At 40.1% G+C, this 13,967-nt stretch overlaps 1 long non-coding RNA gene across 1 annotated transcript; it reads left to right on the forward strand.

Moving 5' to 3' along the window:
* The first annotated feature begins 3,636 nt into the window (after window positions 1–3,636).
* Window positions 3,637–5,308, forward strand: LOC148315651 (uncharacterized). The gene is made up of 3 exons (XR_015840722.1): window positions 3,637–3,772; window positions 4,431–4,550; window positions 5,151–5,308. It is a non-coding gene; the product is annotated as an uncharacterized LOC148315651 (long non-coding RNA).
* Window positions 5,309–13,967: the final 8,659 nt, after the last annotated feature.

Raw genomic sequence — 13,967 nt, forward strand, 5'->3', positions numbered from 1 at the left:
GAAGGACGTTTTGAAACGTGCAGAGGAAGGATGCAATAAACAAATATCACCTGATGATAGTAGATCTGCATCAACTAACTACACCCATAGAAGTAGAAGTAAAGAATCTAACAGACAGAAGCTCACTTCTGTCAACGTCTTCAATTAAATTAAAGGCTCAAATGGAACGAGCATGTTTAAAGGCAAAGGCTGCTGATTTACAACAAAGGTTGGCACTTGAGCAAGAAGAAGCTGCAATTAAGGCAAAGAAGCAAATGCATGCAATGCAAACGGCACTCCCTGAGTCTGATGCTAAATTGGATGTCTTGAGAAGATATGAAAATACCCAGGAGGATGGTATCCACATTCCTGATGAGTGTGTTACAATTTAAACAAGGAAAAACATTCAATTACCATCACAGCCTATCAGAGCAACAAGCAGTGTTGACCTGAAATGCTCCCACTTCGACTATTCCAATGGCTAGATTTCCACATCAGACAGAAAGTAGAGAACAACAGGGACATGTGCTTGATGGCCTTTGCCAAGCAATCTCACAGCAAGCCAGTGTCGCAGAATACTTAGCAAAGAGTCAAAAAGCATCGCTACTTCCCGAACTTTCCATTCCTACGTTTAAAGGCGACCCTCTGCATTATAAAACCTGTATAGGTGCCATTGAACATGGGATTGAAGGCCGTACAAGTGATAACCGTGATCATCTTCAATTTTAGCTGCAGTATACTAGTGAACAACCACATGAGTTGGTGAAGAGCTGCATCCATATGGAACCTCTGACAGGATATACCAAAGCAAAACAAATCTTGAAGGAGTTTTATGGTGATGACTTCATGATAGCAGAAGCATATTTAAAGGAAGCCATGGATTGGCCAACAATCAAGTCTGAAGATGGTGTTGCACTTCAGTCTTTCACATTATTCCTTATGGGCTGTTTGAACATAATGGCAGATGTTAATTACATGGAGGACTTGGACAACATGGCTAATATAAAGGCATTGGCAAACAAACTTCCATACAGACTTATAGAATCTTGGAGAAAATTTGCCTGCAATCTCCAAGAAAGAACAAATAGAAGAGTGAAGTTTAAGGATTTTGTTGACTTTGTTGACAAGCACGAAAGATTCTATAAAACAGAAAACAAAATCACAACACACAGAAACACCAAAATCAAAGAAAGTCTTCACAACAGTCATTGTGCCCGCCAAGATGGAAAACAACAAAACCACCACGCCAAAGGCAGAACCTGTTTCAGTGGATGCTATTGCCAAACCATGTGCTAATTGTAATGGAGAGCAACAGTCTCACAATTTGTAAGGAATTTAGGAGAAAGCATCACAAGGATAAGATTGACTTCTTGAGGAGCAAGGGTCTGTGTTTTGCATGTTTGATGCACGGTCGCATTAGCAGTTGCTGGAAACAAAAGCTTCAATGTCAAGAATGCTCTAGACTGCATCCTACAGCACTACACATTGTCCATAAACTTCTGCAAAGAAACAGCCTAAGACGATTGTGAATAGCAGTACCTATTAAGCGCCCTCGTACAAACAACAGAAACCTGGGGTGTCACTGGGGCCTGTAAATAGGACTGCATCCTTTCAATAATTCCGGGATGGGTCAAGGCACAAAAAGGAACCAAGACAGTGACGACTTACTGTCCGGTTTAAAAATGCCCTGACGCCTTTTTTTAGACTGAAATAACTTACTAAAGTTTTCGTTTTGTGCCATTCAGAATGGGAGAGGGAGCCAGGAGGCGAAACAGCCGTCTTGCCAGTTCAATCCCGCACACCCTCTGACTCTCACCCTCCGTTCTGCCTTTTTATTGAAACTAACTCATCAATAACTAATCACCAGAAGACAGAAAAGCATCAACAACTAATCACCAAGAGACAGAAAACATCAATAACTCACGGTATAAAGGTCAGTTTAACTAAAGCATCAATAACTAATCACCAGGGACTCCAGCAGGCAGAAAATCATAACCCAAGGTCAGTTTAACTAAACACATCTTCAGGATACGGTGTCTGTGTGTGTGTGTGTTAAAATAACAAGTAAGTGTCTCTGTGTGTGTTAAACATTAATGAGTGTATAAAAACATGATTATGAATACACAAACTGATTACCTATCCTCAGCCCATCTTACATTTCCCCCCTGTTGTGGATTTAAAAATCATGTCCTTACGGCTTTAAGACAGATCATCATAATGAAATCATACAACAGTGTGATCATCAGTGGAGGAGCGAAAACCTCACATTAGGGAAAAATTCCCCTCCTCCCTTCCGGCGTAGAATGAGATCCTCATAATTTGATGACCATCAGGGAATAAAACTTGTCCCTGGGGTGACTTGGTGGAGGCCCTTGCCTCGTTGTAGGAGAGGACAGCCGTCCTTACCTCCCGGATCTTCGTGTATGGTGTGTGTGTGTGTGCACGTGTGTGGACAGGGGCAAGAAGTCCATGTGTTTTTACGTTTTAGTGTCCAGTTTGAGTTCGTCATTCTCAACATTAATCAGGTTGTAACGGTACATTTGGGCAACAAACCTACGATTAACCATCATCTTTGTCATAAAAATAATGCAACATGAACAGACTAAACATAACAAAATGAAAACTATAATTATCCCTATATATTGTTTTTTTAAATTCTTCATAGTGGTCATAACATCAATAATTGTTTCATTTTTATTAAAAATTTAAATGCAGTAATGTACTCCAATCAAGGCTGATATTCCTTTGTTATGTACGTCATTAATTTCCAAACAATATCTAATCTTTTTGTTCTGTGGCTTCAACATATTTATCATCTCATCAATATTAGCACCACAGAGTACTGAGTTTCGAGATCCTCACAATAGTCGTTCTCAAAATGATATTTTTTTTTATCAATTTAGCTTTGTTAAGGTAAGATATTTTATTGACAATCTAACATTAATATGCAAAGAACATGTACATTAGTACGAAATGTAAAAAAAAATTGTGGTGGGGGGGGGGGTGCGAATTGTTTTCTTCTTGGTAGGGGGGGCATGACAGGAAATAATTGAGAACCACTGGTCTAGTCACACACCAGCTCGGGTTCATTCCCTACCAGAGAAATGACATTCCATGTCCCCAGAGCTAGGCGCTTTATGTTGCCGGGGATTGGACTGCCTTTGACTGCCTCCTAGCTCAAAGGAAACCCAAATTCTTTGGTCCCGCCCACTGGTAGTGAGCCGAAGCCCTTGTATTAAATAATAAATAAATACATAAAATAAAAAAATTAATAAATTTAAAAAACGGACCGATCCACTGCTTGGGTTAGTTTGACCCACCTTGAGATCCGTTCCCACTCAGTGACAGTGTCTACAAGCCACTGCCACCAGGCCAGTGAACCGACGTCCAGGCAGTGACAAAAAACGTGATCAAATTACATTGCTCATCATAAGGTGTTTGTGAGACGCTCTTTGTATGTTTCCTCAATTAAGACCTGTTTTCCATTGGTGTATTTGAAAAAAGTGGTGAACCTGTTAAATTCACTACAAAACGTTAAGAAGATGAAAGTAATGTTTGAAGGAATATTATTTTTCTATCGACATGCCGGCGGGCGGGCACAGATAGAGAGTGATAAAGCAGCACCACCCGCGCGGGGCGTGCTGACGCAAAGGCAAGCGCTCCTCCTCTCATCGCGTCCTTATTAAGACAGAAAAAAGACGCTGTTGAATTTGACCTATTCGCAGTTCGAGCAGGTGCTTAACGCTGGAGAATATCACCACTTCGAAGTTCGAACTGCTGTTGAAACGGAGAGGTAAGTGTTTTTCGTTTGTTTTTATTCAAAACATGCCTCGAGTGCATTTGTTCATGGTTAGAGATAGTTGTGTGGAAAACACTATACAAAGTAGCACCATGGATGTGGGCCTACAACACTGGCCTAGCAAACATGTGCTCCTACATCGACATAATTGACGAGCTCCAGTTAAGCATTGAATAATTATAAAACGTCATGGTGCTTTTACTCATTTAAAGAACTAAACCGACGCGTATTTTCATCCGGTGGTCAGGTTTGCATTGAATGTGAGCACGAGGGACGCTAGCTTGTTGCGTTAGCTTTGCGGAGCTAACAGCTTGCACTTTTGTTATAGAACAACAGAATGCAAGTACCATGATAATTTCTGTCATTAATTTTTGTGTAAGACACGATGTTCACTGGTTAATTACATGATTCTTAAAGCAAAGGTTACTGTGAATGCAATTTTGGTAAGATTTTTGTAGTCACACTGCATAAATCTGTCTGTCTGTTGTTTAAACTTCAATATAAACTATTATGGTTGAAATCATTAATTGGGATGGAGGGATTGATATTTTTTTAATTTATAATTTATTTTTCTTACACTGATATTGTTAAAACTCCATTTAGCCTATAGTATTAATAATTCTCAACACAAAACTGTCTTTTTTCTTTATAGAATAAACAATGCCTTCCCTGAGATGCAGGAAGTCCCCAAAGCAGGATACTATTGAACATGCAGTCAAGGGTCTGGACAAGACTGCAGAGTTAGAAGCGAAGTATATAAACTCATTTAAAGGTATGATGTTAACGCTTTTGCTAAGATATATTATTGTTTTCTGATAACCAAGCTGACATCGTTTTTTAAGTGGTTATTTTACATTAAGAGTGTCTTGACCTTTTCTTTTGTCAGTTTCAAGTTATTTCAGTGAGCGTGAAACCTGATGGTAGGAGTTCTATCTAAATTAAGGCTGTACTTGATGACGCCCTCCGGCATTTTTATACCACAATAGACCAGTGAACAAGTCCGATATTGATAGTCTAGTGTAAAGCACGTTATACGTCACAGAGATCACGTGACGCGATCCAATATGACTGTGTATACAGTGTATGTCATTGTTATGAAACTAAATAATCTTAAAGGTTTTTTTTTACGTAACCAGGTGCCATTGACATTTGTACTTTCAGTCCTAATACATACTGGCTAATGCAATGCTGGAAAATGAATTTTGGCTGGTCTGTTCCTTTAAAATCATAAAGAAGGGCTCTGCTCTATCCCTCACAAGAAGCAATGTTTCAAACCACCCTACATTAGTATAGTGGCCCAAATGAATATGATGACTCCTTATTTGTGTGCTTAAAAATATGACGAAGCTATCTTGATTTCCCTGTTAACTAGGTCGAGGAGTATTTACCAAGGCCCCTTTCAGGAAAGACGACTTTATTCTTTATTATGGAGTACAGAGGAAAATTGATAGATTCTGATAAATCTCAACGCAGGAAGATGGATGGAAGAGGCACTGTCTTTTTGTTTGACTTCCGCCGGCAAGAAAAAACTTGGAGGTGAGGCAAAGATTGAGATGTTATCTTATTTTTGTTTTTATTTAAAAAAATAAACACATACTCATCCCATAAGTGTTTGGGGAAAAATCATTCTCTAAGCAAAAATGTATACCGTATTTTCGCACCCAAAAGACGCGCCGTGTCAAAGGGCGCAACACCTGTTGAGGCCGCTATTTCTGTCTTTGTAACATATACTGGACGCACCGCCTGACAAGACGATAGCACAGCTGCTGTTAGCATAGCATGAACTTGGCAGAGCTGCCCACACTGACACAGCCGATAGCAGCCTACTATGCCCCAATAACATGAGCAATCACCCCATTGTTGCAGCAGACGCCAAGTCTCTATTGACAATAGCTGACAATGGCTCAGGCCAATATTAGGTGCATTGGCAATAGCCTACAAAGCAACGTCAGGGGAGGGACTTGGCTGCTCACCACACTCCTTAGAGTCACGGTTTCAAAAAAAAATAAAAAACTCATCATACAAGCAAACAATGAAACATAGAAATAAGATTAACACAAACATGTATCTCTCATGCCATCAATATACCCAAAAAAAATGAAAATAATACAAAAGCCACTCAGCCTTAGCTAATTCAAGCAATGCATTCTGGGAGCAGAGACCCACAATCCCATAGCTGTTTAGAGAGATTTGCATGGCTGTTTAAAGAGATGTGCTGTTATGCTTTGGACTTTTTGTCTGTTGTCTAAACCTGGGACGTTTCTTGCTTGCAATAACATAAATGATAAGACAGACTAAAACATTGTGGACAGCTGCCCTTTGTCCAGCTTTTTCCAACACCATCACCCAAACATTATAGTCAGATGGTGTATTTGTCACGGTCGATTGTAAGCATGGACAACTCACTCTTTGCCCAGCAGGGTGTGCTAACATGCACTTCCAACAGCTCGTTGATGACAAGGGCTGATGGACGTGAGTGGTACTTTGTCCATTTAATGGACGCATCGACTGACAGGGCGCTTTGTTTGCTTATGACTGCGAAAATACGGTAATTACTTTTATTCATGCGTTGAATCTGTACAAATGAAAATATAGACCATGAAGTCTCAAAGACAAGCTGTTAATAGGGTCTGATTCCAATAGAAATTTCTTGTATGATTTGATTTAGAAGATTTAAAAATTGTGGATTTCCTATTTTTATGTTTTGTGTACACAAGATTGTCTCAAAGATTAATTTCTGACATTGATTGAATAATTGTTTTTTTTTTTTTTAAATCTATTTTAAGTGTTGATGCCGCTCAAGAAGATGGCAGTCTGGGAAGACTGGTTAATGATGACCACATGCACCCCAACTGTAAAATGAAGAAGAAGACAACAGAGGACAGACCACACCTCTGTCTGTTTGCGCTCCGAGACATTGATGTTGGCGAAGAAATAACTTAAGACTATGGACCAGCTGGCCTTGGAGAACACAGGTTTGTAAGATGCATCTTTAAGTACAATAACAGAGCCCACTTGTGGTGTTCTGGTGATGTAGTTTCCAATTAGTTTGGCAATCTAATAAATGTATGTTGAGGTTTCTATGGAAGTTGAACATGCTGACTGACTGGGGGAGTTCTCCATTGTCCACTATCTGTAATTCAAATTTGTGGGTCTGAGTCAAAGTTTGGCTCTTCAGGAACAACGAACTGGTCAGGGAGTGACAGTATTACAAAGTTCTGCGTTACTCTTTTCTGGGCGGTGGCCCTGTTAGGCCATCATATGCCATATTGCAAATATCCCCATTGTGGGACTAATTAAGGACATCTTTATGTTGTGGTTTCCCTACCAGAACCAGCACCAACCCTGTATATTCATGATATAAAACACTGTTTCAATTTGATATTTAGCCTTTCTATACTGTAAAAATAGAAGACCCCAGGCTTTCCTGCGCCCCCTTGCCCAATTGGTGGTGTTCAGGAGACAACCTGGGACTGAAATATCAGTCACAACCAGTGTTGTTTTCGTCACTGATGACTATGACGAAAATACTTCGTTAACGCCCCTTTTTTAATGACGATGACAAGCTAAACGAGGTTCTTTTATGACGAAAACATGACGTGATGTACATGAATTTTTTTCGTTGACGAGACAAAATTGTTAGCATGTGGTTCATAAATTATTTTATGTTGCTTTTAGTGAAATAAAGCCACAACAGTTGCCCAACAAAATGTTTTGCTTCTCTGCTTATTTTGGAGCAGTGAGCATTGATTCCACTGTTGCCACTTTTTTCTGTTTGTAATGAAGAATCCTTTGTAGTCCATCCAAAAGTCTTTGTTATTGGGTGGAAACCTTGAATGCCTTGTTTTAACTCAAATGGACTTAAACCCATCCATCCATCCATCCGTTATCTGTACCGCTTCTCCTCACTAGGGTCGCGGGGGGTGTTGGAGCCGATCCCAGCTGTCTTCGGCAGTAGGCGAGGTACACCCTTGAATTGGTGTCCAGCCAATCGCAGGGCATACATAGACGAACAACCATCCACGCTCACACTCATGCCTAGGGGCAATTAGAGTGTCCAAGCAACTTGCCATGCATGTTTTAAGAATATGGGAGGAAACCGAATTACCCAGAGGAAACCCATGCAGGAAGGCCGGAGCCAGAATCGTACCTACGACCTCAATATTGTGAGGCCATCCTGCTAACCAGTTGGGCCACCGTGCCGCTTGGACTAAAACCTTTGTGAATAAATTGACGAAAACTAGGGTAAAACTTTTTTTGCGTTTCCGTCGATTAAAACTGGACTAAAACCCTTTTTTTAGTTTTCGTTGACTAAAACTGGACTAAAACTATAACGAATTGGGATGACTAAATGTGATGTAAACAAATCAGCACTTTGTCCAAATGACTTGGACAAAATCTAAAATGCCTGCCAAAAACAACACTGGTCACAACACGCGTCTACAGAAGATTAATTGGCATGGGCGAAATTAATTAGTTTTATTTCATTCATGAGCTTATGTTTTGTTTTGGGTGGCTAAGGCTTAAAATGTGTAAAAATCTAATCCAACCTCAAATATAATTAATTCAATAAATTTATGATGCTACTAAAACATCGAAGCAGCCTCCTCCAGGCTTTACAGACTCAGAAATGGAGGTATGCGTATCGTGTACTCATCCTGTCGTGTCTCGAGATGTTAAAATTGCAGTTAGATAGACGTGTGCTGATTAGACAAGACTTCTAATATATCTGGTGTCACAGGATATTTGTCAGTGAATGTGTATGTCTGGTTTGAGGCTCACTCAGCTTTTTCTTGTGTTGTGGGGTCCAGTTGAGTTGAATTGCGTGTCAGGTATGTTGGCCATCTGACACCCAACTGTCAGGTTTGTGTTTGTGGGGACCCCGTAGAGCCATTTTTATTGTTGACATAAATCATAGCTAATCATCTTTTCCTTCATTATCATATGAAATACAGTTAGGAGTTGTATGTGCCTTTACTATGTTATAATCTTAGAACCTACCAGCCACTACAGTTCTCTCATTGGGAGACTTAAGCTTTCGTCAGGTTGTCGACTGCTGCATTGCCCTCTTATTGGCTTTAAGTACACAACCTGTAACTGAATTATCTGTCAGAACAGAACCTATGTGTCTACAGCAGGTGATTTGGCATGTGGATTCTTCAGATTTTTAGAAAATAGGTAAAATTGTGATCAAAAGTTTAAAATGTCTAAAATTCTGGTATAGTTTGCAATAGTATATCTATTAAATCATTTCAAAACTTCTTAACAAGGATGGAGAACATTGGCTGTGACCGAATTGGTTGAGGTTTAGATTACCAGGACCATTGAGCAGCCTCCTCGGGATCTACAAATTTAGGAATGAAGATATGCATCCCATGTTACAATCCTGTTATGGCCCGAGGTTTTGAAGTTGCAGTTACATATTGGGCTGGGCGATATGGCTGATAAGTACATAGCGATATAAGTATTTCATATGGGTCCATCGATACACATTGAATTCTTTTTTTATATTATTTTATTTATTATCGTTTTTATTTTCCAATATTTTCACTGCCCTGTTAAAAAAACATTTAATGTAGTTTTCCTCCCGGGAGCTTTTTGTTACGGTCAATTAATTTTGTTATTACATTATTTTGTCATATCATTCATCAATATTTTAGTTTTTTTTTTTTTTTCAAATAGAATTAAGACCTTTTTCTGTGCAGATTCCTCTGGGGATTAAGTATTTAATGGGTTCTCAATTTTCTCTTGGACTCTGATGCAACCCAGTCTCCTCCCTTGGACAAAAAATATGGGCTGAATCTTCCTTGGAATAACGACACAGATTCTGACGAATCATTGTCAAATCCTGCCCCTGAACTTTGCGCCTCAGACCCAGACCATATTACTATCCCAAGGCTCAGGAGGACCAAAAGTATACAGGTAAACAACCCATATAGATTTCAGGGAATCTTACAAGCAAATTGCATATATTTTATTGGTCTCCTGCCTTCTATCCTTTATATTTCGTTGTTGTTGTTTTTTAGATTAAAAAAACAGGCTGACTTTGGAATGGATAAGCATTATTACTCCAACTCAGATGACAGTGGAGATGAATATATTCCGGATACAAGTGAGGCCTCTGATTCAGACGGAAGTGAATCTTTGAAAATTGTGGACCCTCTCTTGAAGTCTAAGAATGCCTTCAGAGATTTTTCTCCCACACCACGAATCTCAAAAGCCACCTCAACGCAGGTTGTTAATCAAGGGCGTTCACCCGTTCGGAGGAGTAGCAGCACTGGTGTGATTCTTGAATTCTATGGCTCTTCAAATATTTGTGCAGTTTAACACAAATCATCCAAAATAGAATTCAAGCACATCTGTGACAGAAATTCAAATTCAGAAGTCAAAGAGAGAGAACAAAAAAAAAAATCTAATGCTGCGCTTCTTCCGAAGACATATACTGTAAACATTAAATGTATGTTAGGACAATCTTGAAAAAAGTATTAGAACACCCTTTACTTTTATTTCTTGTTAATTTTATTAACCAAAATATGTCCATTTTTATTACAGATTAATGAATACAAAATTAAAACTCTAATCAGCTACTTTTTAATCGTTATATTTGTATAAACAAATGTTATACATCTGTGTGTTAACTTATACAAGAAATGACGGAAAAGCAAGGGTGGTTTAGTATTTTTTTATCGTATATAGTCTGTATAATATCTTTAACCTATGCTGATGCTGTTTAATACTGATTTAAATAATAATAATAATGTCATAATCTGTTGGTTTTACATGAACAAAACCTTTCAAGCACTTTTTAAAATTCTAAATACTACCTCTTGTCAGTAAGTTGGTTCACAGCACTGCCTTGGAGTGAAAGTGTGTAGTGCTGAGACAGTCGGTATGTGCTGAGTCGTCTGACGTTTGTGTGACTGGTACCCAGGAAGGTAGCAAAACCAGGCAGTGTGTATGTCGTACCCAGGAAGGCAGAGAAACCAAGCAATATGTATGTGGTACCCACGAAGGCAGAGAAACTAAGCAGTGTGTATGTGGTACCCGGGAAGGTAGCAAAACCAGGGAGTGTGCATAGATACAGACCCCAAAAGTGATTAAAACCAAATAAAGTCCCCAGAAGATCATCTGTAGTCAGGTGAAGGACCCTGTACTTTGTTCAACTCATTTACTCCCTTAGACGTACAAAGACGTCTTTTAATGCAATGGCGCCCTCTACCAAAGACGTATAAGTACGTTTCCTGTCTTTTTTACGTCATAGTGTACATAAGGGTCTGATGCAACCTCTGACTGAGAATCAGCCTTGTCCGCATTGTGAATCATGTAAAAATCACCCACCAGGGGGCAGAGGTGCAAAAGATCCGCCTTGAATCTGCGCCAGAGGTACAAATGGGGGGCGGGATCCTGGGGTAGACTTATAAGTGTGGAGAGCAGCGTGGGTAGCAGCAGCATCGGCAGCACTAGCAGCAGTCGCATTAGTAGCGTTAGCAATGAAATCCTCCAAGCAAATGACGATCGAGGAATGCGTTTTTGTAAAAAAAAGCTTCCTAAAAGCATCAAGGCGATGGAGACGCTTTGGTTGAGAGGATGACGCTTCGTCGTCGTCACAACAAACAGGCGTCTAAAGAGGGTGCGCGTGCCTTGCGGCCTGCATCGCCTGCCTTCGGACAATAGCCAAAGCAGCTGAGAGTCCTCACCAGATCCCCCCGAACGAGGAGGTAAGCGCTCGCAAGTTACCATTGAACATGTGGTTTTACCCCTCATGCTTTTATTGTACATATCATGCATCTTGCGGGCAGAAAATGTCGCATAAATGTGCAGTTAGACGCGAGCGTATCTCCTCCCCGACGAGGAAACAACAATACTGAATGGTGTGGTAATCATGCATACTTTCTAAAATTCACAGATTGTGCATCCCGCGGCAAGAAAGTTCCTCCTCGTCTTGTTGGTGTAAAGAAAGGTAAATTATAATGTGAAACTTCACACGCCAGCAATAAAATGCAGCAATAAATATATATTTCCAATTGTTTATATTTCTGTAATTTACAGGTTGTGCATCAGGAAGCAGTGGTTCCGGATGGCGTCACACTGGATGGCAACCGAGGAAAATCGACTTTACAGCAACCCCTGGACCACTGAATGCCGCTGCCCATTTGGAGTCTGAGGAGCCAGCTGATTTCCTGCAGCTGTTTCTCACGGATGAGCTTCTGCAGCACATCGCGGATGCCAGCAATCACTTCCCAGACAATTATTTTCACACAAACCCCAGTGGACAAACACAAGCTCGCCTATTTTCCACGGACCAGCAAAGCCAGACCACAACGAAAGTGTCGGTTCTGTTTGCGCAAAGGCAAACGGAGTGAAACAAGAATGTGGTGTGAACTATGTTGTGTGCCCTTGCATCAAGGCAACTGTTTTATTTTATATCACACAAAAAAAAAAGTATGTATGACACTGATGTATTTCATTTTTGTACATAGTTCAACAGTTCAGTCGTTTAGTGTTATGTGCAAATAAATTTATTTTATCAAAAACATATTTTTTGTGCTTTTTTTTGTTATTTTATAGAAGGCATGCATTATTTAGATGTTAGAGGTGTCATAAAAGCCATAAATAATAGTGTCAAAGTTCAAATTATGGTCAAAATGCATCAGTTTACAAAAAGCTCATTTTCTCAGTTTTTTCCCCAGGGATTGGAGTTTTCATGAAATTTAGCTATTTTCAAATGCCGATTGTTCAAGAATGGAAAAAGATAGGAACAAACATTTTTTTTCTGTTGAAAGAAGAGAGTCTCATCTTTCTTCGGGTGTGCTCCATGTCTATATAGCATTAGAATACAATATTCTGTGGGCCTTGCAATATTAGTCAAAACCCAGGAAAACTCTGGGATTGAGTGGGTTGCTCCAGTGAAAATGGCTGGTATTTAATGAGTTAAGACTGGTTAGGACATCCGGCTCGCAGTCCCAAGGTGCAGGGTTCGATCCCGGGACCCAGCTTTCCTGTGTGGAGGTTGCATTTGTGAGTGAGTTTGAGCGCAGATGGTTGTTCGTCTTTGCGTGCCCTGCGATTGGCTGGCAACCACTTCAGGGTGTGCCCCGCCTACTGCCCGTTGACAGCTGGGTAGGCTCCAGCACGCTATCCTTGTGAGAATAAGCGGATTGGATATTACATGTATGTGTTTATGCCCTAGGCCAGGCGAGGGCAAACTACGGCCCGGGGGCCACATGCGGCCCGTTAAAAGTTTTAATCCGGGCCGCCGAACTTGAAAAAAATTTAATGAATAAACCTTGTTAATGTTTTATTTTCTAAACACTGTGGTTTTCAAAGACAAATATTATTGTTGGAATGCTTTTATTCACTTTCATATAAAATTAAATGTATTTTTTTTCTCAGATGAGGTGAGGTTTCCAAAACACTCCATCCATCTGCTCCTGGTCCGGCCCCTCTGTCATATTTTAGAACCCATTGTGGTCCTCCAATCAAAAAGTTTGCCCGCCCCTGCCCTAGGCTTTGTGTCTTTGCTTGGTTGACTGTGTAATGAGTGTATGAATGCATTTCTTTCTACCAGACACCTTGGACTTCCCATGGCAGATTAATAATCTATTTTATCTATCCATCAGGGTCACGAATGTCATTTGATGAGTAGAGAATTTAGAGTCTCCAATTAACCTAATATACATGGATTTGCGCATGGAAACCTGAGAAAAAGCCCTTAGTCCTACTTTTCCATCTGAACCACTTTATCCTCACGAGGGTCACAGCCGTGACATCCCAGCTGACTTCAGAAAGTAAGTGGGCGACGACTCATGATCTCTTGGTTGAATAATATTGTTAGGGGCTCAAAATGGCCCTCTACAATAAAATGGCAGAAGAATATTACATACTCTCTGGCAGAAGAATATTGCGTTTTTTTGTTTTGTCCAATTAACTTAAATAAAACTTGGGAAAATTTAATGATTACATGTAAACCAGCTGGTCTTCCCCATACCAAGCCCTGGCTAAAACTGACTGAAAAATGCATGATGTGTGCCTTTTAAACTCCTCGGCCCATCCACTATGCCAGGGATGGGCAAACTTTTTGATTGGGAGGGGGGGGGGCACAATGAGTCCTAAAATACATTTAATTTTAAACGAAAGTGAACAAAAGCATTACAACAATATATATGTCTTTGAAAAACCACAGTATTTA

Source organism: Idiotropiscis lumnitzeri, unplaced genomic scaffold (assembly GCF_059441095.1).
Source record: "Idiotropiscis lumnitzeri isolate Australia: NSW breed Sydney's pygmy pipehorse unplaced genomic scaffold, RoL_Ilum_1.0 HiC_scaffold_67, whole genome shotgun sequence".
Taxonomy (NCBI): Eukaryota; Metazoa; Chordata; class Actinopteri; order Syngnathiformes; family Syngnathidae; genus Idiotropiscis; species Idiotropiscis lumnitzeri.